Genomic DNA, 24,892 nt, shown 5'->3' on the forward strand with positions numbered 1-24,892 from the left:
ATATCTATGGGGGGAGGACACTGGTCTCATGTAGCAAGTGCAAGCTAGGGAGGCTGTTACATATCCTACGATGTAAGACTGTCTCCTCAACACATAAGTATTTGTCTCAAAATATCATATGTGCTGAGTTTGAGAAATCCTGCTCTACTGGAATTGCTTATGGTGTGTTTCCCATTATCAGGTCGGCTCCCTCATTTATATATTTTTTTTCCAGGAGCTCAAAAGATATCTGTCAAAAGACTGAGTGACCTTTGGGGAGTGCAGGTCGCAGCTCCTGTTTACTCTTGCTAGCTTTTGACGGCACTGAGCTTTTCACCCTGCCCAGCACAAATTTCAAACTTACCGACTCTTTGTAGGCCTCTTCCCAAGCATTTCTGTTATAGACAACAGGTCACAGGCAGTAGAGAATTCGAACTACACACAGGAAAGCAGAGCACAGAACACCTGAGCTGCAGAGTTAAGATGGAGTAGAAATGACCAGAAGATGGTCTGGGACAAGTTGGAGCAGGGCCTGGGCAGTGGGCCTGACTACACAGGGCTCAAGTGCTCAGATCTTTCGACTCTTCCACGTGCCATTTATTAACTTACTTGACAGGGAACGGCCACTTCTGAGCCCATGTCTCCCCTAATGTAGCCCTGAGTGATGAATAACTTCTCAAACCCCCGACTACTGGCCATTGTCTTCTTTGTGCTTCCTGATACTCAGTTCACATGAATTATAATAAGCTTGTTTTACATTATAGTAAGGAGCTGGTAACACTCAGCAATTCCAAGAATGAAATGTTCTCAGAGTCATCCAACTCAGTGAAATATGGGGCTTGGGAATTCAAAAGCACTGCTATCTAAAATATATGACTCCATCTATTACATTTTACACACACGCTCTAATTTATGTCTCGAGAAAAGAAGCCAGACACTTTTTTTTTTTACCTAGCGTCTATGGGTGAAGGGGCTGCTGGAATTGTGAAGGTAAAGATCTGTTGCTTTCTACCAAACAGTCCCATGAAATTCCTATCTGACTCTTGGACAAAGGCCAACCTGTCGTTGTGATTTATTCAAATCCAGTCTGTCAACTAGGTCTAGAACATTCTGTGCATCTGCTGCAACTTGATCTGGTATCTCTGCTTCTAAGGAAGATTTGAGATTGGCATTCCATTTGACATAGTCTGCAGAGAAAGGGCATGTGGTGCCCACTGGCTTCTTTTTACATCCTCCGATGTATGTTCTGTATCTACATAAGGATTGGGGTTGGTCCTCTAAAAGACCTCGGAAGTATTACTTCTGCTCCAGTCTCAAGGGGATGCTCCTTACATTAATTTTTTGGGGGGAAGAAGGGTGCTTCCTACTTGGATTTGGCAGGTTTATCAGCTGAAGTGTTTATTTCTATTCAAAATGCCTCTTTCTTGTGAACCATCTCCATCCACCATGGGCTGCAGCTGTAAATGACAATTATTCCAGCTAATAATCTTACTTCCAGAATTAAAAGGGTTCAATAAATTAAGACATGAGACTTGGAACAAAGACAGTGCCTGGTAAAGAGAAGATTTTTCTTCCTACTGGACATAAGGTAGAGAAAGGAATCTAGTTCTTCATCAGAAACCCCTGAAGGATTTTCATACTTTCTGCTTCCCATAGGTGTGTGGCAGGGGACCTTTTAGTTGGGTAGGTGACTGAAATCTGCTGATGGCTTTGTGGCTGTACACACTATTTTGGCTTTCTGTTCTTGCTGAAGGCTGTTAACCTGATATTCAGCATGTCATCAAATCACAGTGGTTCATATACAGATACCCTGCACCTTCCATGACTGTTCTTGCTTTTGTTCTGTAAAAGCATTAGCACAGGAAATGATCATTTGCCCTAATTCAGCCTGGGGAGTTGTTTTGCAAATCTATAAGTGAGTAAACACCCTCATTATTACTAATTGGCCTAATTTTCTAACCCAGTCAGCCTGAGTCTAGTTTCGTGCTCAATCTCATTATCCTTGTCAGGTGGCCCGTAACCCCTCTCTACTGGCACATTTTCATTAGCTTTTGGCTATTTCTACTTACTGTATATTTCCTGTTAGCATTTGTCTAATGCTGAGTACCCATTGCTCTAGTATCTAATTCATGACCCTGTCTTCTTATGCTTTTTTTGTCATCTGCCTCAAGAAAGTCTTCAATTTCTGAGAAACTCAAATGACATCTCTTTGCTCCTCTGTCTCTGGGTCTCACTAGGACATTCAAGTTCTACAAGTCTCAAGGAGGCTATGGACAGCATGTCTATCTATCTGTCTGTCTGTCTATCTATCTATCTATCTATCTATCTATCTACCTATCTGTCTGTCTGTCTGTCTATTTGTCTATCTATCTATCTATCTATCTATCCATCCATCCATCCACATCCATCCATCCATCCATCCATCCATCCATCCATCCATCTATCAATCTATCTATCTGCCTGCCTACCTACCTATCACTTACCTATGTATCATTGTTTCCCATCTATATAAGGCAAAGACCAGGCAGCTGATGCTTTATCCAGCTCTGCCATGTTGCTGACACAAACGAAAGGTGAACAAATACCTTTTAAAAGTACTGTTTATGGCTTTACAAAAACTATTTTAAGGACTGTCCCATGGAAGACACTCTTTCTGGTTCCCTGTTTTCTCATTGTATTATTTTGCAGTCCAGTGCCTGTCTTACAGTTTCAATAGGAATAAAACAACCAGCAGACCCATTACCAAGAAAGCATTAAGAAGGAAAAGAAAAACATGAGGGTAATCACTCTTGGATGTTTCTGACAATTGTTCTCCAGTCTTTTCACTTGGATACTTTCCCCTCCTCTAGAAGGAGAGCTAAGGAAGAAGATAGAAAGAGGATGTGGCAATACTCTGGGACAATTATGTTTTGGTTTTGACCTCTAAAAATAATTGAGAACTAAAGATATTTCTAAGATGTTATCACTCTGATGGTGAAAAAAACAAAGCAGCATCAGGTTTTACCACTCACTTCAAAGCATGTCTTTATAATGTTTAGTTATGAAAAACATTTTCAGACTAGAGTCTCAAGTAATAAAGGAGAATGGAGATGTCAGATTTAAGATTCCATGTTTTAATTCTTGGAATGATTTTCTTTCCTCAAAGATTAAAACTGTCCTCACACCTTCTCAGATGAAGACATAAACCTATCACATCACCAGACATCCCACCGAACTACTGAAACTATCACCACTAAATAAAAATATTTACAATGGTTAAAATGTTTAAGTAATGTAAAATTCAAGGAGGGCGCATAGATTCTTGGGTTCTCATGAGAAAAGAGAGATTTCATGAACTAAAAAGGGCTCATCAAACAAAAACAGTAAAAAGAAACGGATGTACAGACAGCCCCCCACAATCGGAGCTGAAATTGATTTTCCACATTTAATAAGAACACCCACTTACTTTCAGTAACTTAACATGGTCAAGAGTGCCTACCTCTTTCTGCCTGACACTGGGCCACAGACGATCGTTCCTGTCATGTCATCCCACGCACTCAACAGACTGAGGGCTGCCAAATGCCCCCTTTTCACATGACTGTACACACAAGCTTGTGTCATAAAATAAACACAATTTCCAGAGTTATTTCCTTAGGGTTGTTTCCCTTCTTCTAGGGCTGCAGAAAGGCGGGCTTAACTGATAATTTTAATCCTAACAACCATAAAATATACGCTCTCACAGAAAATCATGGACATTTGCAGTTGGAGTCGTGTGAGCCGATCTGAGAGTACTCTTCATAACTCAAATTCTTTACACACAGCACTTTGCAACAAAATTAGCCAAATACAGAGAAACAAAACAGTTTTCAAGTTTTATACTAGGGTTATTTTTAACTTCTAATTTTTTTTAAAACAGAAAAGAAACAGCATTGGAACGGAGTTGGTGCTGAGCATAAACTACCCTTGTAAAGATCCATTATTAAGCTAATCTTACCAAGAAGATCTATAAAGCCTTGAATGCAAATGGATCAATAACTTAGCTCCTCAGATCAATCAGATCATTCTTTCCACAAACTATGGATATTTACACTGAAATTTTGAAGAAAAAAAAAAGTAGTCTGCTTGAAACATCAAAAAGCTTGTCGCTCAGTTTGATGAGGGAAGCCAGCAGATGTGTTTGCAAAAAGCTTATCAATGTGGGTCTTTCTTCACTGCTTAGACTCCGGGTGATGCTTCACCAACACCATATTTGCCAAATACCCACAAGAGAGTTAAAAATCAAGTCTACGAAAGACAGTAACTTATTCAAAAACTAGTTTACAAGAGAACACAATGAATTAGACATTTTCACTGAACCAAATGATACAGAACACACCACAGGCATCAATAAAAGCAAAATAAAACCCTCCAAATACACACCTCACAAACCTTCAGAATCTTTTTTTTTTCAAAGTCTTATAGACAAAAAGAAAAGAGAATAGCAATCTTACTGCTGCGATTTCAGGGACAGGAGTTTGCACTTGTACAGTGAAGCCTTTTTGGTTAAAACACTCTAGAAATTTCCATAACATAGAAAGAAACTTTGCTGATTTTCCCTGCAAAATGTCTCAGAGGAATGCTATTTGGCTACTAGTGCACCAGAGAAGGAGCAATCGGCCTGATTTCAGTCATTAAGAACCCCAGGGGACGTCAGATAATGAGGACACTTACCTGGTCTCCTTTGAAACTACAGTATCCAGATCCATCCTTTAACAAGGCAAATCTGAGAGAGAGAGAGAGAGAGAGAGAGAGAGAGAGAGAGAGAGAGAGAGAGAGAGAGAGAGAGAGAGAGAGAGAGAACACGAAAGAAAGGAGCCAACCACCCTCAAGGCCGGCTGGGAGTGTGCAAACCCCAGCTGACACTCTGCTTCCCTCTCCCGGGGCTCTCTGCCTAAGAGGCTGCATAGAAACCCAGCCTGGTGCCAAATCTTAATCCTTTCGCAGAAGCTCACGTGGAGCTGCCTCACCTCTTCCATCACCGCAAGGCCTCTTCCTGCTGTACTTCCTTACGAAACCCATTCATCACCATCACAGCGACCGAGCAAGCGGGGCTCGGTCTCAACTCGTTGAGGAGGATCCTGCAGCATGCAGGGTGATGAGTGTTTACATTAGCCGAAATGAAATGATGTAATATTCAGAATCGAGGGAGGGCTGGGATCCAGACTCAGGGCATGCAAGACCTACTGGGAAATGCAATTTCTTCACTGAACTGAGGGGTGAGGGGGAATTGCCCTTGAGTTACATTAATTTGGCCTCTAATTTTTGGTTCATTTGAATTGTTCTGGTCTCAAGGATATCATAGTTTCTAGACAGAAATGGAAAACTCAACTATTCATACTTCCAGTCCAACAGTAACAGGAGACAGCAGCAAGCAGAACCTAGTATACTGACGTACAAAGAACACAGTGTCCAGTTACTGATGATATGGGCAGAATATCAGAGTCCACAGGCAGTAACACCTTCAAAGAAGCGGCATCTCCTAGGAATGACAGTTTGTCAAAGTCAGTATTCTACTTCTTTCCTGTGTCTGATAATAATAGATAATAATAATAATAATAATAATAATAATAATAATAATAATAATACCACCCTCAGGGATAGAGTTTCTAACCCTCTGTGTGCCAAACACTTGGAAAAGAGAGACTGAAGCCAGGCGGGGCAGGCAGGTCCTAAAACATACTACACCACCCATTATCCCACAAAAGTTCTGAGAGGTCAACTTGGAAAGTTTCCTCAGAAACTATATGCTCAATTTTAGTAAATACACATTTTTGGAAATGTGAACATATAGCCCTGGAACGCTTCCAAGGATTCCAAACTATCAGGGAAGAGAGAGAGGCAGGAGGTAGAAGAGAGCGTGGACACAGTGTTACTACACAGAGAAAGTCAGTAAGAAATCACTTCAAAACGATCCGAATTACTGATAATTGGCTCAGTGGTGGTAAATATCCAGCCTCAGAGAGTGGATGTAGTTTTGGCTCACAGGCAAGTCAATCAGAGCCAACTCTGAAGAACAAAGTGGGTCATCAAGTAATACCATTTTTGGTCACAAAGCTAGGTGTGGTTATAAAATAACACAGTGAGATGGTTTTTCCTGTGTGGCTCAGAGCAGCTGCAAAGGCAATTCCTAAAGGGAGAGTCCAAAAGACCTGTTTCGAGCAAGAACATCACCTCCAGGCTAAAGGTGGCACCAGCCAGCAAGATTCAAAGGGACCGGATTTCTCCAGCACAGTAGCTGCCCACACTGGAATCAGAAGCTCACCGAATAACCCTCCCTCCTGAGCACCCTATTCCAAGGTCTCACCAACTTGCTCAAGGCTATCCTCAAAGTATCTGTCAGAGTTCTTGGCATGCATGTGGTGGTGAGAGCTCCTCAATAAATATTTGTTAACAGAATGAGGTAATTTTAAAAGCAAACATTCTAGGGTTTTGTTTTCTTTTTAATTGTCATGTTACTAAGTCACACTGAGACATCTGCAGGTTGAATCTGAGTAGCTTCACAGTTGAGCAGTATGACAAAATTAAGGCTGCACCCTTAATAAGTACCATTTATTTTCAGCCATGCCATAGATCAGCCTGACTATCACTGTCTACTACAGTGTCCTACGTACCATGTGGCCAGCTCTGCACTCAGAGCTAAGAAGGATGAGCACAGGGCACCTACCTAAGATACCACCAGCTAGCATCTGGTTAAGATGTGTGACAAAGGGGCTGACTGGTTCTTCCATTACTGCGAGCCCTAGAACCCAGACACCCCTGCGGAATGTCAATGGAACATATAGAATGTCTTATAGCCAGTGTTACTTCCTAACATGCCTAAGTCTGCAAGAACTTGGGATACCCCAGCAAGCATAGGCCTACCACACATACTACAGAGCGGAATGATGTCAATGAAACCCCAAAGACTCCTTAAGCCAGCAGAACCACATAGTTCAGAACAGATCTCAGGACAGTCAAGCCAACAAGGGTCTCCTGGACCTCTGTGGGCATGGTTTCCTCATGCCTTTCTTCTCTTTGTCCTTGATCGTTGGCCAATATCTTTCTGCTACTAAGATCCCAAAAGAATGAGGGAATTTGGGGGAATCTAAACTGAGTTCCCCCTCCTATTCACCTCTACTGAAAAGAGATGGTATCTTACTGACTGCAAACCCTTGCTGAGCTCCCTAAGTAAGCTGCCAGACTTTCTTCATTTTTAAGTAAAAGCAAGTATGGTATCCCTCAGTACAACGCTGTCATAAGTAAACATGTACACAGAAAGCTTAGAACCATGCCTGGTACCTGGTAGGCCCCGAGCAATGTAGCTGTTATTTAAACCTTCCTGGAAAGACAAAGACGGATGCAGACTGCAACGAAGAGGTGAGTTTCTGCAGGTCACTCTGCAGGAATGATTTACCCCATTTATGCCACGAAAAACCTTGGTGAGGCTTCTATATTAAAATACATAAACGGGCTGGAGAGATGGCTCAGAGGTTAAAAGCACTGTCTGCTCTTCCAGAGGTCCTGAATTCAATTCCCAGCAACCACACAGTGGTTCACAACCATCTGTAATGAGCTCTGGTGCCCTCTTCTGGACTGTAGACATATATGCAGGCAGAATGCTATATATATAATAAATCAATCTTTAAAGTACACAGACAACATCTATTTCTAAAACAGATTTTGAAGCCCAAGTTGTATGAGAAAATCTGCAATTAGAGACTGCCCCACGTAGCCCTGAGGTACTGAGCAGATGGAATGCTAAGCTAAACAACCCAAGGTGTAACCAACACCCATATGGTTCAACTGGAAACAATGTCAGGATTCACTCAGAATTGTGGAATTATTCTTTGCACTATTTGCACTAGGTTTATAAACTGAGAGTCTCCAGAACATAATGGAACACTTGACCCACCCTGAAACCTACCTTCGGTAAAGGACACTGAGACATCTTTCCTTTGGCTCAGACTAACACATTGGGTGCTCATATTAAAGTGAGCACCTGTTAAACATATTAAACAGAGCAGGGCAATTGTTATGCCAGTCACCTGTTCTTGTAGAAGAATAACCTGCAGGGCCTTGGGGACAGTCGTCTGAGGACAGAGACTCAGCTTCCGGTCCAGTGTTTGTCGTCTGGGTTTTTTGTTTTGTTTTGAGACGGGGTCTGTCTACATAGCCCCGGTTGTGCTGAAACTGTCTGTGTAAACCAGGTTGGTTTTGAACTTAAGAGGTCTGCCTACCTCCGCCTCCCCACTGCTGGGACTGAAGGCATGCACCACCACCCACAGCTCTGCACTATGAATGGTGCTGGCTGCTCTCAAAAATGCACTGTTCACCTCAAGTCTAGCCTTACAAGGTTGTGTGTTTCACCTGCTGCTAGTCTTAAAAGCCAAAACCCCACAGAGTTCTGAGCATCTTAACGACAGTCTCTTTCATCATCCCAACAAGCATCTGAACCCCAGTGATGAACTCTACAGCCCAGGGTTTTAACTTCAAAGCCCTCACTTCCCGGGGCACAGTGAAAGTCTAGGGAAAACAAGACCTGTCGCCCAATCATGTTTGTGCTTAGGATCTATTTGAGGGATATGTTTTCTGAAGTCAGCATTTGGCAAATACCTTGCAAACTGTGCTTGGGTTTTGTTTTTTGTTTGGTTGGTTTTGGAGACATAACCAAGCGCTGACATCACAGGTGAACCCTACCACATCTAGCTTGTATGTGAGATTATTTTGACGTTCTAAGGTGGCCACCTGAAAAGATGATTTTTAAATGGGGACACGTGTTTAATTGTGGTACCCCGATAATGGCATTAAGAATCCCAAAATATATTCTCATTCCATATTTATGGGCCGAATGCTTCCAGCTAGTCACTGGACACTAGAGTTTACCATGATGAAGTCAGCAAGAACAGGGGAGAACACATGGACTGTCCAGGTTCCAGGCTTGCTCCTGTCCCTGGGTATTTCCTCTGCTAGAGTAACCCTGGGTAAAGGGCCTAATGTCCCTGTCCCTGTGGGGCATTAAATGTGACAGATATGTGCTATAGCTCAATAAAAATTAGCTAAAAAATGACAGCAGATACCTATATTATATGAGAATACCAATTCATGGGATATCAGAATACAGATTTATGGGTAATCAGTAATAGTGGATATCTGTAATTTAAATTATACACTGTTAAACATTTGAGGCAGTTTTCTATATAGCATGATTCTATTTTATCTAACATATGCTTTTCTAGGCTGGGAGAAAAGCTGGGTTTGAGTGGGGGAAAGGGATGGCAGGTACTTTCCAGGTTTGCCTTAGGCCCTTGGTTTGACCCAAGGCTACCAAGCAATGTGTGTGTGTGTGTGTGTGTGTGTGTGTGTGTGTGTGTGTGTGTGTGTGTGTGTGTGTGTTTGCTTATATGAATATTTGTGCACCACATGTGTACCTGGGGCCCACAAAGGCCAGAAGATAGTGTTGGATCCCCTGGAACTGGAGTTACAGACAGTTGTAAGCTGGCATTTGAACGCACATCTCTCCTAAAAGTAGCCAGTGCTCTTAAATGCTGAGCCATATCCTCGGCTCTTCTTACAACTTGAAATTACAGTCAGTCAAGTCAGAGAATCAAAAAGCCACCCACTGACAGTTTCGGCCTTTGTACTTCACAGAGAATTGCTGCTGTGTATTTGTTCCTGGGTTTCCCACCGACTTTCCCACGGTGCTCTGGGTTTCCGGTGGGTAAACTGTGCACTGTTTCTTGCTAAATTTATTACTAAGTATTGAGTTATTTTTGATGATGTTGTTCATGGAACTAAAAAATATCTCCTAAAATGTCATTTCTAGGTAGTTCATTGATAGTGTCTAGAGCTATAATTATTACAAATGTTACTCAGGCAATGGTTTATACAGATAGGTATTATAAATAGCACTCACTCCAGAAACATTGGGAGCACCTATTGCTTTACGTTCTGTTCACGATAAAGAATAATTTTTCCATCAAGGAGGTGGAGTTTGTGTAGAATAATGCAGATCATGAAAAATCCACTCCCACCACTGAGAAGACCCTAAGGAGTGCACCCCACCTGCAGCCCAGTGACCCCACGGTTCTTTCTCTACCATCTCTGAATCAGGACATGCTGGGTATTCCCTTAGTGACCATTCTATTTCCATCTCATGCCCACTGTGAGATGTGCAGCTGGACAGGGTTTCTTTGCTTCAGTTGCTAGGAAGCCTCAGACCGTGTTGTGGTCAAACTCAGAAATGACTCTAAAAAAGAATTATTAATTTACCACATTTGTGTTCCGTTTGTCCCGATTTTACCATATCTGTGGTCTGCCTTGTTTTATACATGCCTTTGTAAGCTGCTTCAGTGTTTTTACAAACAGAAGCTGGGGAGGGAGGGAGGGAGGGAGGGAGGGAGCGAAGAAAGACATTTCCGTTTGTTCTCAGAATGTTAATGTCTATGAAGATCCATTCTCCCTGAGTTTCCACTGAGATGTGATTACATTACCTGAGCGAATGCTTACACCAACTGGAATAAGAATGGCTCCACACTCATGAGGCTCTCTGATCTACTCTTGGCAGGTTTAAATTAAACAATGTCTACTAGTTTGTTCAGACTAACTGCAAGTGCTGCTCTGGTGTCACTTCCATGGCATTTCCCTTCCTTATTAAGGACAGAATCTGGGCACAAGCAGGCACAGTGAGAAGGGTTAGCTCCTCCCACTTCAGCAATGGCCTAGGCAGCAGCTGAACTCTGACATTACTCAGATAGGCTTTCATTCAGACTCTGTCATGATCTACTAGCTGTGTGGCTCTGCGGTGACACTCCTGCACATCATCTGGAAAGCGGAGATAACATCACATGGCTGGAACTGTTAGCCATAGCTGAGCACATGTGTATTAGTGTTGGAGACACTGAACAGTGAAATAAGACAAGAAAACGTGCACGCGCACACACACACACACACACACGCACACACACACACACACACACACGTTATTCAAATACAGCCAAGGCAGAAATGCAGCCCATCAATTTGGGAATCAAAATAAATGATATTTCTATCCAGCTATAATAGTACATTCCAGATAAATGAAAAACAGAGGTGTGAAAGGGAAATTTTAAAAAAATGTTTTTAGAATACCTTCATTGCTGTGGGATAAGGAAGAAACTCATCAGTAATATGTGTGTGTGTGTTTGTTTGTTTGTTTTGTTTTTCCCATAGGCTCAAAAATTCACAATAAGTAAACACAAGTAAGCAACAACAACAAAAACGAAAATAACAAGAAACCCCGACTAAGACAATATGTAATTTCCTTTATTTGTTTTATATATATATAACAAATGCCATAAAGGAAAAATAAATGAATTTTAAATTTTAAATATTTATATAACAGGCATATATATATGTACATATATATATATTCAAATATAGGAAACAACTTGACTTATGGGCTGGAAGTAGCTATCTTAATATAGGAGGCAAAGTAATAATCAAAATACTCAGATACTTTTACAAACCAAATAGTAAAACCAATCAAATAGATAATAGAAAAAGACAGTTTGCTAAACCCAACATAACTTCCAGGCATATAGGCAATAAACATGAAAAATATTCAACCTTACTAGTGGTCAGGAAAAAACAAAGAAAAACAAAGAGACTGTATTTCTCACCTCAAGCAGGGTGGAAATGTTGTTTTTCACTGCTATCTAATTATGGTCCTCCCAGTACAACTGCCTGAGGAGTAGTCAGTCTCCTCTGGTGGGTGAAGGAGGGGAAGCAATACGCCTCCCATCATCTCTGTATCCCAGGATTTCCTGAAAAGTTGTGGCTGCTTTTGTTTTGCTTTTTGACAAAAGGAAAACATTGACACTTGTAAGTCCAAGCAGTGGTACTTAGCTGTTGGTTAGAGGTTTCTGTTTTCCCCGTAGGCCCAAACATTCACAGCAAGTAAACATAAGTGAACAGCAACAACATAAACCAAAACAACAACCTCGTGTCTAGAGAAGCACCTGTAAATGTCAGTTTTGCTTTGTTGCTGTTGCTTGTGTGTGTTTTGAGTAAGCTGATAAGGCAGGCATGAGAAGAACCAGACTGCTCTGGAGAAGTGTGTGCTGGCTGGTGCGACGGGACTGAGAACAAAGTGAGAAAGCTTTACAGAAACTTTACAGAAAGCTTTGGTTTTTATTATTAATATTATTGTAATAGTATGTTATTAATAATATTACATAGTATAAAGTATTATACTATAAGTAATATATAATAAATTATTACATTATATTATATCAATAACATAATTTATTATGAATAAAGTCAGAGGTAGAGGGACAGTTGAGAAACCAGAGATACACAGCACCTTCTTGTCCATGCCTCACACAAAGACTTACTGGAACTTTGGAATATCCAGATTGTTTTTTGTCTGGCTTTAACAGCATGCCCAACCCCACAAGAGAGAGCGACTCCTGGAGTAGTTACAACTGATGTCCAGTCTCAATAAAGGGAAGTGCTGGTCTGAAACCTTCTCTGTGGGTATGAACTAAAATTAAACACAGCGTTTAAAGGGGTGTTGCCAGGAAGAGAATTTTGGTAAGGAATCGAAGGTAGTGTGTTTATGTCTTCCTTAAAGACCAAAGAACCCAACCTAACTCCCAAGGCTGAAGGGCCCTGGTAAAAAATTTATAATTAGCAAAAAAAAAAAAAAAAAAAACCACAGAGCTGAGCCAGCCTGTACACACTTCATCATACCTGGTATCTTGGTCACTGAGGCACGTCAGTGGTACCCTTGCTGGAAAACATATCAGTAGATGGATTTCAAGACATAGGGGATGAGACCCTGAAGACTCTGCTGAAGATAGAAATGACCTTTGCTTATGGTTTCTGGAGAAAACTAAAGCTAGGAGTCAGCAGAACACATGAAGCTGTCTCAGGCATCTCAGAACCAACCTACACACACACACACACACACACACACACACACACACACACACACGCACCCATGCACCCATGCACATGCGGTTTGTGCATGCACACACGTGCACGCACAGAGAGGCGGAGCTTACAATTAGAGATTATATATTCAAATTTCTCTGGAAAGTTCTTGGATTGGCTCTGTTATAGAGAACTGAAGATAATATTTTTTACACCTGCTGCTTTCATAATGGAAACTGACGGCTCCAACAGCTTCTTGGGATTAAACCAAGAGAAATAAATATATCTGAGAGCTCTCCTTAATATCTCATCAAATGCTGGCTCCAGCGGGGACGCTGATGTTTCTCATTTCAAATAACGCTCAGCCCTGGAGTCTTTGGTGGCAGAGCCTAGTAACATCAGCTTTGCTCCAGTGACTTTATTTTAGTATTCTGATAAAAATATCTACTCCGGGGTCCCAGAAGGCAGCGCATGCAGTTGGGAACTCAGAGCGGACGAATTCGATTCAACGGGGTTCCGGGCCAGGCTATGGAGCAGGTGAATGATCTAAAGGGGAAGGGCAATAAGGCCCTGAGTTCTGGAAATATTGACGATGCTTTACAGTGCTACTCTGAGGCAATTAAACTAAATCCCCAGAAGCATGTGCTCTATAGCAATCGCTCTGCAGCCTATGCCAAGAAAGGAGACTACCAGCAGCCCTATGAGGACGGCTGCAAGACTGTTGACCTGAAGCCTGACTCGGGCAAGCGTTATTCAAGAAAAGCAGCAGCCCTTGAGCTCCTAAAGCGGTTTGAAGAAGCCAAACGAACCTATGAAGAAGGTTTAAAACATGAAGCCAATAATCTCCAGCTTAAGGAGGGCTTGCAGAACACGGAGGCCAGGTTAGCAGAGAGGAAATTCATGAATCCTTTCAACTTGTCTAATCTATACCAAAAGCTAGAGAATGATCCCAGGGCAAGGTCGCTGCTCAGCGACCCCACCTACAGGGAACTCATAGAGCAGCTACAGAACAAGCCTTCAGACCTGGGCACAACACTACAAGATCCCCGGCTCATGACTACTCTCAGTGTCCTCCTTGGGGTTGATCTGGGCAGTATGGATGAAGAGAAAGAGGCAGCAACACCCCCAACCCCTCCCAAAAAGGAGGCCAAGCCAGAACAAATGGAAGAAGATCTTCCAGAGAATAAGAAACAGGCACTGGAAGAAAAGGAGTTGGGAAATGATGCCTACAAGAAGAAAGATTTTGACAAGGCCATGAAGCATTATGAGAGGGCCAAGGAGCTGGACCCTACCAATATGACTTACATAACTAATCAAGCAGCTGTGCACTTTGAGAAGGGTGACTACAACAAGTGCTGGGAGCTCTGTGAGAAGGCCATGGAAGTGGGCAGAGAGAACCGAGAGGACTACCGGCAGATTGCCAAAGCTTATGCCTGAATTGGCAATTCCTATTTCAAAGAAGAAAGGTACAAGGATGCTATCCATTTCTACAACAAGTCTCTGGCAGAGCATCAAACCCCAGATGTACTCAAGAAGTGCCAGCAGGCAGAAAAAATTCTGAAGGAACAGAGCGGCTGCCTTATATCAACCCTGACTCAGCTTTGGAGGAAAAGAATAAGGACAATGAATGCTTCCAGAAAGGGGACTAACCCCCAGGCCATGAAGCACTATACTGAAGCCATTAAAAGGAACCCAAGAGATGCCAAACTGTACAGCAACCGGGCTGCCTGTTACACCAAGCTTCTGTAGTTTCAGCTGGCACTCAAGGACTGTGAAGAGTGCACCCAGCTAGAGCCAACCTTCATCAAAGGTTATACATGAAAAGCAGCTTCATGCTCTGGAAGCCATGAAGGACTATACAAAAGCCATGGATGTGTACCAGAAGGCGTCAGACCTGGACACTAACCGTAAGGAAGCAGCAGACGGTTACCAACGCTGTATGACGGCACAGTACAACAGACACAACAGCCCTGAGGATGTGAAGCGGCGGGCCACGGCTGACCCTGAGGTGCAGTGGACAATGAGTGACCCAGCCATGAGGCTCGTCCTGGAGCAGATGCAAAAGGACCCCCAGGCTCTGAGCGAACACTTAAAGAATCCTGTAATAGCACAGAAGATACAGAAGCTGATGGATGTGGGTCTGATCGCAATTCAGTGATAACTTGCTTTTCCCCTCTTCCCTTCGCCAATGAGGAAAGGCGAGCTGGGATGGTGGCGAGCAGCACTGGGCAGAGGGGGGAGAAGAAAGGCTTATCTCTATATTTATACATGCCAACAAGGAAGACAAACTCATCCGGCGCCACCTCGGGCCCTCCCAGCACACACATGGTCTCTTCACTGCTGCCCTCAGTTCCGAGTGTCCTTCCCTGCCCACTTCCAGCCTCCCCGTCACTGTCTCGGCTGCTCCCCTATAGTTGGTTATTTTTTATTTGGGGCAGTGGGTGCATGCGGGGAGGGGAGGGTATTCCCAACCTAAGGTCCCAGCTGTTTTTACTTGCTCTTACCCATGTCCCTCCTCAATAAAACAAGCCAGTCAGGCGTGGTTATACAGTGAAAAAAAAATCTACTCCACTCAAGTGAAATTTGATAGCTTTCTTCAAGTCCAATTGTAATCTTGAAAGAAATAATTGTTATTATATATATTATATCAGACTGAACACGGAGACCCCAGTGAAAGAGCTAGAGAAAGGACTGAAGGAGCTGAAAGGTTTGCAACATATGGGAAGAACAACATCATTATCATCAGCCAAGGCACTGAGGTGGAGAGGGTGATTGGGAGAGGGAGCACCTTCATGGAAGCAAGTTGAGGGGGAGGAAGGAGGGGAGTTGGGGGAAGGGTATATCATTTGAAATGTAAATACAGAGAATATCCAATAAAATTGGGGGGGGGGGGGGAAGGAGACCGGTAAGCTTGCACACTAAATGGAATAAAGACTAAAGTGAGTCATATCCGTTCTGATTAAGGTCTGCCACCGTAATTCATGTTTACTGTAAACTAGAAACAGTTCTTTCAATTTTGGAAACTGGGTGAGAGATCGGGGATGTAAATATAATTTTTATTACTGTTGTTGTTGTTGTTGTGTGTGTGTGTGTGTGTGTGTACATGTGTGCATGTGTGCATACACAGCAGTGTATGTGGAGGTTGGGGACAACTTTGGGAGTGGGTTGCAGAGCTTACACTCGGAGGTCAGGCTTATGTGGTGTCTCTAGCCCTGGAGCCACTCAATAACCCAAGTCTTTATTCGCAGATATTTTATCTTTGCATTTTCATATTCTAGAATTCTCCGAAAGCACAAAAATGTAAGGCCTGGATATTCTTAGCTGTGGGGAGCTGATCTACATATTGTAGGAGGATCAGCAACTTCCCTCTGCTCATTAGATGTGAGTAAATAGTGCCTGCCAGCCGATGTCTCCAGATGTTGCCAAGTAACAGCTCGGGGTAAAACCACCTGAACAGAAAGGAACCAGCTAGCACTGAAAACACTCAAGGTGTCCTCGTAAGCAGTGGGCAAAATGTGGCTCAGCAGTTGCGATCTGGTTTAAATATAGCACTGTGTGATAAATGCATATGCATAGGGAGAATTTGACTGTCTATGAAAAGTCCTGTTCAGGAACACATCTGGACGTGAGGATGTCATGAGACCACGTGTGTTCAGTGCCATGCTTTCCTATATTTTTGGTTGTGAGCCTAGCCTTTAATGGCTGAGCCACCTCTCCAGCCCATCGCCACGCTTCCTAGAAATGAACACGAAGTACAAACTTGTAGTGAGACAGTGTTCACAGAGCAGTAGCTTACAGCTGTGGGCAAAGTCTTTGAAAGTGACTTTGGTGAGGACAAGGAAAGCCCCCAGTTGGCAATGTCCAGCAAAGCCCACAAGATTTCACAGCCTGCAGAGGCTGCTCCCAGCCTAAGAGGTTAAAACCATCATCAGAACATGAGGCTAAAGGGAGAGGGGTCTGTTCAGGTTTGACTACCATCCTCTAACTCTAGCTTCTCCTGAGGACTTTTTTTTTTTCTTTTCTTCTCCCCCTCCTTTTCCTCTGAGGGAGAGACTACAGTAATCCTTCTAGGACTTGCTGAAACATTCCGTTCTATTTCCACCTACTGGTAGGAAAAAAGAAAACAGTGCACTGTATTTCGGATGAGGCAGTGGGACCCTCAGATATGCAGTTGCCATTGGTGCCTCTCTTATGGCGCTCTCCTGGGCAGAAATGGTAGCAGTTTAGCATGTAGGTAGAGACCTATAGGCCCTAGAGTCTGAAAGTCGTGGACTCTGCTCTCAGCCGATGACGTCAAGCACTCCATTCACCCTCCTTGAACAGCTGTTTCCTCTTCCAGAGAGCCAGGTCCTATGCCTGTCTCGGGGTGCTACTGGAAAAAAGTCTAAAGGAATGAGCATTCAGCTTGACTCAGGAAGTGCATTAGCTTCCACCCGATCACAGATGGAGGCAAAAATTGATGCTTCAGAGGAAGGGAACTTTGACAGCAGGATACAGGCTCAGTGTGGCCCTTCACCCTAGGTCATGATGCAGGCCCCTCTACATGCCCAGTCCCTTCCACTTTACTCGGGAAGAGGAAGTCACCCGCTGTACCAACAGAAATTCTTGCATATTTGTCTCATGACATGCCATGTTTCCAGTCACAGGCCCTAACTACTCCCTTTACTCAAAGGAAGGTAGGCTTTTCTGGAAAACATCTGGATACCTGAGCTGCTGTCACTGCAAGAGACAGAGACAGAGACAGCAGTGTAATCAGAACAAGTCATCACCTTTCCACATGAATGGCTCCCCAAATCCAGTTATGGATTCACCATCTAATTTTACACCAATACTTCCTCAAGTAACACATCAGGAACAACAGTCCCTAGAAAGAGAGAGAAAAAAACAAAAAACACACCAAAAAAAAAAAAAAAAAAAAAAAAAAACTCTAGCAGCCCAGCGCTGTAAAGATAATCTGCTGCTGTTATATGTCATTACCATTGACCTTTGGAAAAGGATGCAGTTGTTGTCTACAACCTGATGGACAATGGTAGAACAGGCTCAGTCTGTCCTGAAGGGTCTCCGAGTTTAGTTGCAGAAGAGGACAGGTTTCCAACTCATCAGCATCCAGCAAAGGTGCAAAACCAAACAATGCAGCAGCTTGGGGGGGGGGGGGGAGGCAGACCTGGGAGAGCTGAGGACCAGGTTGGAAACAATCCTGTGAGGAAGATTTCTGCTCCTTTCTTTTCTTATTAATATTACCTAAGCTTTTTCTAGAGTGTTTAAAAAATTCATTTTATAAAATTGTGTGTGTGTGTGTGTGTGTGTGTGTGTGAGAGAGAGAGAGAGAGAGAGAGAGAGAGAGAGAGAGAGAGAGAGAGAAAGAAAGAATGTACCATGGAAGTCAGAGGCCAACTTGTCAAAATCGGTTGCTTCCTACCATCTGAATCTGGGGGCCAAACTCAACTTGATAGTACCCACTGAACCATCGTGTCAGCCTTGTTTAATTTTTCCCTTTTATTGGCTATATTTTATTTATATTTCAAATGTTATCTGCTTTCCCAATTTCCCCTCCAGAAACTCTCTATCACATCCCTTCTCCCTCTGCTTCTATGAGGGTGCTCCCCACCCACCCACTCCCTCCTGCCTCCCTACCCTTGCATTCCCCTACACTGGGACCTCAAGCCTTGACAGGACCAAGGGTCTCTCCTCCCACTGATGCCCAACAAGGCCATCCTCTGCTAGGTATGTGGTTGAAGCCATGGGTTCTTAAAGGATAAGGTTTAGGCCAAGAAAAAAAGAGGGGAAAAAAGGCAAGAAAAAGATGAGATGCACAGGGGACCAAAAATCATGTCGCCCTAAAGGAAAGCAGTACATGCGACAGACCCCATGTAATCAAGGGATAAATCTATGTGATAAAAAATGGACTAGAAATTGTTAATATAATTGCTTCGCTTGGTATTTTGAAAAGCATCCTTTAGGAAAATCAATGTTCTGAAAAACAGAGCTGAGCAGCGCAAAGTTGTGATCTGAAGAATCGAAGCAATTAGCCTGGGGGAAATGGACCGAATCTCAACTTCCAAAGACTGTGAAGCAGACATGCTAGACGGATGGTGTTAGATTGTGGTCGAACAATTATATCCATGCTGTCATAATGCTCGTTTCAGTGTTTAATTCAACAAAGTGGCCCATAAAATGGCTCTGCTTAAAGTGAGACCAGGTTGACTAAAACCAGAACATAAGACAAAAGGATCTTGTGTTGCAGGTCAGCTCTGGCAGGCAGGCTAAAGTGTTAGGGACGCTCTGTGATGAGGGACTTTTAGATCACAGCTGAATTCATCAAGACGATTGGTATTATGATTTGTTATAGTAACATCTGCTGTGGGTGAGGTGGGCACACCACACCATCAAATGTGCTCAGTAGCGCCTCCCCTAACTTAAAACCTTCAAAGAAGTGGGCAGGAAGAGGAGGTGAACTGAAACAGTCAGCTGGCTTCTTGTTATTGAGTAGTGGAAACTTCTGGCATGCTTTGTCCTCTTCATGGCCCCCTATCTACTCTTTGTATATGTCTGTCTCCCCTAGGCACATCTTCCTTTCTGACTTTTTTCTATCCGTCATCTGAAAGCTAACACAAGATTCACTTTTTTTTAAAGCCATTCAGGACCCATCCTCACTGCTCAGCTTCAGACATGGTACATACACACCCACAAGGCAGTTATTTGTAAATAAGACTGCATTTGCTCAGAGAACATGAAATATAAGTATTGGTTGACATCCTCAGCTAACGCATAGAAATAAGTGTAACGCTATTGCTTTGTGAAGCATTCTGTTCATTTGAACTGTAGTGAACTGCTTGTGGGTAAAGGCAGGTCCTGCCAGAAAATGCTCAGTTGTGGGTAGAACTGGACAAGGAGAGAAGAAAATATAACTAGGAAGGGGGAAAGGGTGTTTCCCAGAGCAAGAGGGAGAGGAGGGGACTCTTGGTACCATCTAACAGAAGAGACTCTGTACCTGAAAATGCTTTGAATGGTTGGGTAATGAGGGAAGGTATATAGGTATATTGTCTTTCCTGTAGCATCCTATGGACCTTCACCTTGTCTCTAATGCTATCTAGTGTTCCTGTCAGGTAAAGGGATATCTTTGTGGAGAGCTCAAAGAGGAACTCACCTCCTGACATTGGGTCATGTTTACGTAGCTCTTGTTACTACTGCAATTCTAGGAATCCAACCTAACAAAACAATACAAATAAAAGTCACAGTTGATGCTTCAGGGGGAAAAAAAAAGTTCGCTTACTTTTTCATAAGCAAAAGGTAACAAAGGAAAATGCGGGGAGATGATACCTGAAGAGTTCCTCGGCTTGTTTTTATTTACAAACTCAGGCATCTGCAGGGATCACACAGACCTGAAAGGGTAATAGGGGCTGCGTGATATAAAGGAAAATGGTGGAGACCAAGGGTCCTATCAAGTTCCAGAACAAAACTGAATAATGACATCAAGGTCAAAGGAGCAACAACGAAGGGAGCAACTGGGTGGCCAAGCCATAAGATGACATTCTGGGGCCTGGGGTCATGAGTGGGATCAGAGAGAAATAAAGGAGCAGCGTAGCCTGCTGGTCTGTGCACAGGGCTTGCTCAGCATGGGTGACCATATGACAGCATCAGAGGTGTTAGTCTTACACATCTGACAAAATGGAAGGTCTGGGCAAGCTGTCCAGCATCCTTGCACTTAACTGGGTTCACTGTGGAATGGATATGGGAACATGTCCTTCCAGATTTGTGGGCAAGCATAAGTGCCAGTGGGGGTGAAGAGTGCTTAGTAGGGTGCCTGGCATGTGGCATGCACAATGTCACCATCATGAGGAAAGGACTGCTGTTAGCCAGTGTGATCGAACAAGGCTATACAGAAAGAGGAGGTCGCAGAGACAGGCAGGAGTTGGTAAAGAGAAAGATAACTGAAGGTAGAGGGGGACCGGAAATGGGGACGCAGGGCTCAGCAACACTGAAACAATCCAGAGTCCTGATTCTCTACGTGTACAAAAAAACTAGAAGGAAGCCTCCCCAGTCAAGGCAAGTAGCAGTAGGTGGGAGAAATGTTTCTGGCTGCAGAAAGGCTTAGACGTTTTGTTCCAAGAAAAGTGTTTCTCTGTGCCCTGGTGTAAGCTGCTGAGAACACTTAGGAAGTATCACCAGCATCTGGGTACCCGGGTAACTAGAGCCAGGACTGAAAGGAGATAAAATAGAGAAAAATGCCAGCTTTCATGCACTTCTTTGTTGGGATGGGGTCTCACTGCACAGCCCACGGTGGTCTCTAACTCTGTTGTCCTCCTGTCCTGGTCTTCTGGGCTCTGGCTTACCAGAGTACATGATCAGGCCTTATTCTTTCTTCTTTCTTTCTTTCTTTAGTTTTTTTTTTGAGACAGTTTTTTTTTTTTTTTTTTTTTTTTTTTTTAGCCTTGGTTATCCTGGAACTCAGTCTGTAGACCAGGCTGGTCTTGAACTCAGAGATCCATCTTCCTCTGCCTCCCAAATTCGGGATTACAGGCGTGTGGTTGGTACTATTAACATTAATTATTAGCAAGCATTTGTTGGGGCAAAGACAGAAACTTACCCTTCACTAACAACAAAATAAGCACCTCACAAACTGAGTTTAAAATTAAGAGGAACTTTCCCTTCTTCCTTCCTTCCTTTCTCTTAAGGGAAGGTCATGTAGCCCAGGCTGGCCTCAAACTGTGTGTATGTACACACACACACACACAAACACAAACACACAATGCAAGGCTGGCTTTGAATCCCATCTCCTGCTCACCGCCTTTTAAGAGCCGGAATTATAGGCATGTCTCACCACACTCCATACTGGGATTACAAGTATGTCCACTACACTCTACACTGAGATTACAGGTGTATTCACACTCAGCACTGGGATAAAAAGCATATATATATATATATATATATATATATATATATATATATATATATATCATACTTCGGGCTGGAATTGGATGTGTATTCACCATACTGTGTCTCCCACACTCAACACTGAGATTACAGGTATGTTCACATTCAGCACTGGGAAAACATGTGTGTCCACCACACTCCATGCTGGGATGACAGGTGTTCATACTCAGTGCTGGGATTACAGGTGTGTTCACTGCATTCAGGGCTCAGATTACAGGTGTGTCCACCACACTCAGTGCTGGGATGACAGGTGTTCACACTCAGTGCTGGGTTTATAGGTGTGTCCACCACACTGAGCACTGGGATTACATGTGTCTGTCATACTTAGTTCTGGAATTATAGGTGTGTCCACAACACTCAATGCTGGGATTACAGGTGTGTTCACTACACTCAGGACTGGGATTACAGGTATGTCCATCATACTCAGTGATAGGATTATAGGTGTGTTCACACTCAGTTAAAAAATAAGAGACTGCTGATTGGTTTTATGGCATGGACTTTTCAGCCAGGTCTCCTGGTTGTTTAAAAATTAAGGGGTTTAGGGACATGGCTGAGTTTACTGAATACTTGTATAGCATGCACAAGCCCTGTGCTTGATCCCTGGTATCACATATCCTGGCACACATGTCTGTAATCCCAGAATTTGGTAGGTTACTACAGCAAAATCAGAAATTCAAGGTTGTCTTTTGTTACATAGTGAGTTTGAGGCCATCCTGGGAAATAGAAAATCCTATCTCAAGAGAAATATTCAGTTAGATAAGAAGATAGATTATTATCATACCATGCATAATTCAGTTTCAAAGTTCACTAACAGTACTTACTGATGTCATAGGACCATTTGATGGACTGGGGCTGAAACCTGCAGCTATACAGTTCCTCAGTCCTGGGAACTGGCTGGTTCTGGTAAGCATGTTTTATACAGTTCTTACTTTAAACAAGAAGTCTTACATGATGAACAAACCCTTCCTTCCTAGCAATTTTAGGATTGCCCATGGAATGCTGAATTAAGCAGAACTTTACTTCCATTATCTTTGGGTAATGTTTAACATCTTTTATGGAACTGAGCCCCAGATAAGGCTTCTGCTCTGGTCTTGATTAGTCATATTTTACACCTTGGAAGACATATCCCTTAGTCATGAGCCTCTGGGTAAATGGGTCTTTGGGGGACATTTGATATTCAAGTAATAGCATCTCAGTTCGGTTTTATAGAAAGCTTGACATTTTTTGGTTTAATAAGGGCAGATTGGGTGTTCCACACAAAGAAAGCTGCATGAGCAAAAAGATAGAGCAAAGTTGTAAACACAGAGAGCTATTCCAGGACTGCACAAGCCCCCAAGGTCTGTACAAAAGCTACAGCAAAGGGTCAAAGTAAAGAAGCCCTGGTTAGAAACCATACCACCATACTATATAACTTCTGTTTCTATGGCCTCCCTCCTCCAAAACGCAAATCTCCCTCTGCTGTTCCATGAGCCGGAGACTACAAACTAGCCTTCACAATGCTCCTTCACCCTCATAGGTGGTGCCCTGGCAGACACTCCAAGGGAAGAAGCTGTGGAGGAGAATGCTTCCTCTACTCTTCCCAGTCAGCTGCATGTCTCTCTGCACTATTTACAGACCTGCCAGCTCCTCTGGAGCCCCCTGGTGCCAGCCTTGGGATACTGCCCCGACCCTCATTTGTGGTCTACATACTGCCATGCCTCTGTAAATACCCCCTCAATTAAAGACTCTTCAAATCACACACTTTGCTGTTCCATATGTGCCATACTTTGAGCATTTAATTACAGGAGTTATAGGAACATTTTAGACTGCACCTTCTGACTCATCATTGGAGGACAGTTGAGGGAAAGAACAATCAAAGGCAAGTCTTTATAAATAACACTTCCCAAACGGGTCTTGATATATATATGTGTGTGTGTGTGTGTGTGTGTGTGTGTGTGTGTGTGTTCCAAAGCCTGACTGCCAAGGACTGGTTCAGTAGGCCTGGAAGAAGACTATTGTTTAAGTCATGACTATGAAGTCTCACAGCTGTCTGGAGATGCTGATCGAAATATTTGCCAGGATTCCAGACAGTATGTGAGTACCTGAAGTATGTGGAAGGAGGAACATGCAGAGATGGCGGGGGAGGGGGGGCGATCTTTTCTTCACAAGTGGACCAAGCATAAGAGTAGAAGGTAGATAAAAAAAATTCTGACCATGTAAACTTCAGTTTCTTAGTATGTGGGAGACAGAGCCACATACTGAAACTGAGGGGAAAAGCTGAGGGACACAGGACCAAAGTGACACAGGTGTAAAATAGTCAATGTTGGGCTTAAGGTACAAAATGATGTCAATGGGCATTTTCATACTTCTTGGCAGAACTGACATGAGACTTTGGAACTGTGTGGCATCTAAGGACTTCTGTCATTTGTCTCCAGCAGGGCTCTGCAGCCTTCGTAAAGAACTGAAAAAGAAATTCATTTGATGCATTCCTCGTGGGAAGGTTTCAGAACAGGTACAACGAAAAGAAGAGGGCCCAGAAGTGTGGGCACAGGAGCATGAGAGTAGCAGCTGGGAAGGGAGAGGGGAGCCTCCACAGGAGAGGATGCTGTCCTTGGTCCTGAACCACAGTTGCACACAAGAGCATGGCCATTGAACTGTGAAGTTGGAAATGAGTTGGGAGTTATTTCCCTGCCTTCCTGTAGCACTACCACCATCCCAGAATGAGGACGTTCAGAGATCATGCTCCCAGACCTATGGTACCAAAAATAAAAATAAAAAATGAATACATGACTCACAAGTTGCATATAGCATTTGTATTTGTAAGGATATAATTTCAACCATCACAATTATTACTTAGGAAATTCAAATCAATAAGTATTCTCTGGGAGTCTTTCACATGTTGAAGACTGTGCTAATTTAAAAGGACAAAGAATTTTTAATTAATGATTTTATTTATTTTTATACATGATAGGTACACTGCTGTTGTCCTCAGACACACAAGAAGGGGACCTTGGATCCCAGTACAGATGGTTATGAGCCACTATGTGGTTGCTGAGAATTGAACTCAGGACCTCTGGAAGAGCAATCAGTG

General features: G+C 43.1%; 1 protein-coding gene and 1 pseudogene across 5 annotated transcripts in view; one reads left to right on the top strand and one right to left on the bottom strand.

The window, feature by feature from the left end:
* The window catches only part of PLCE1 (phospholipase C epsilon 1), a 283,791-nt gene that overhangs the window by 191,905 nt on the left and 66,994 nt on the right, over nucleotides 1-24,892 (bottom strand). The window lies entirely within an intron of this gene.
* LOC308416930 (stress-induced-phosphoprotein 1-like) lies at nucleotides 13,372-15,046 on the top strand (annotated as a pseudogene). The gene has a single exon. The product of its transcript is annotated as a stress-induced-phosphoprotein 1-like (transcript).

This window comes from Micromys minutus (assembly GCF_963924665.1).
Source record: "Micromys minutus genome assembly, chromosome: 2".
NCBI classification, from domain to species: domain Eukaryota; kingdom Metazoa; phylum Chordata; class Mammalia; order Rodentia; family Muridae; genus Micromys; species Micromys minutus.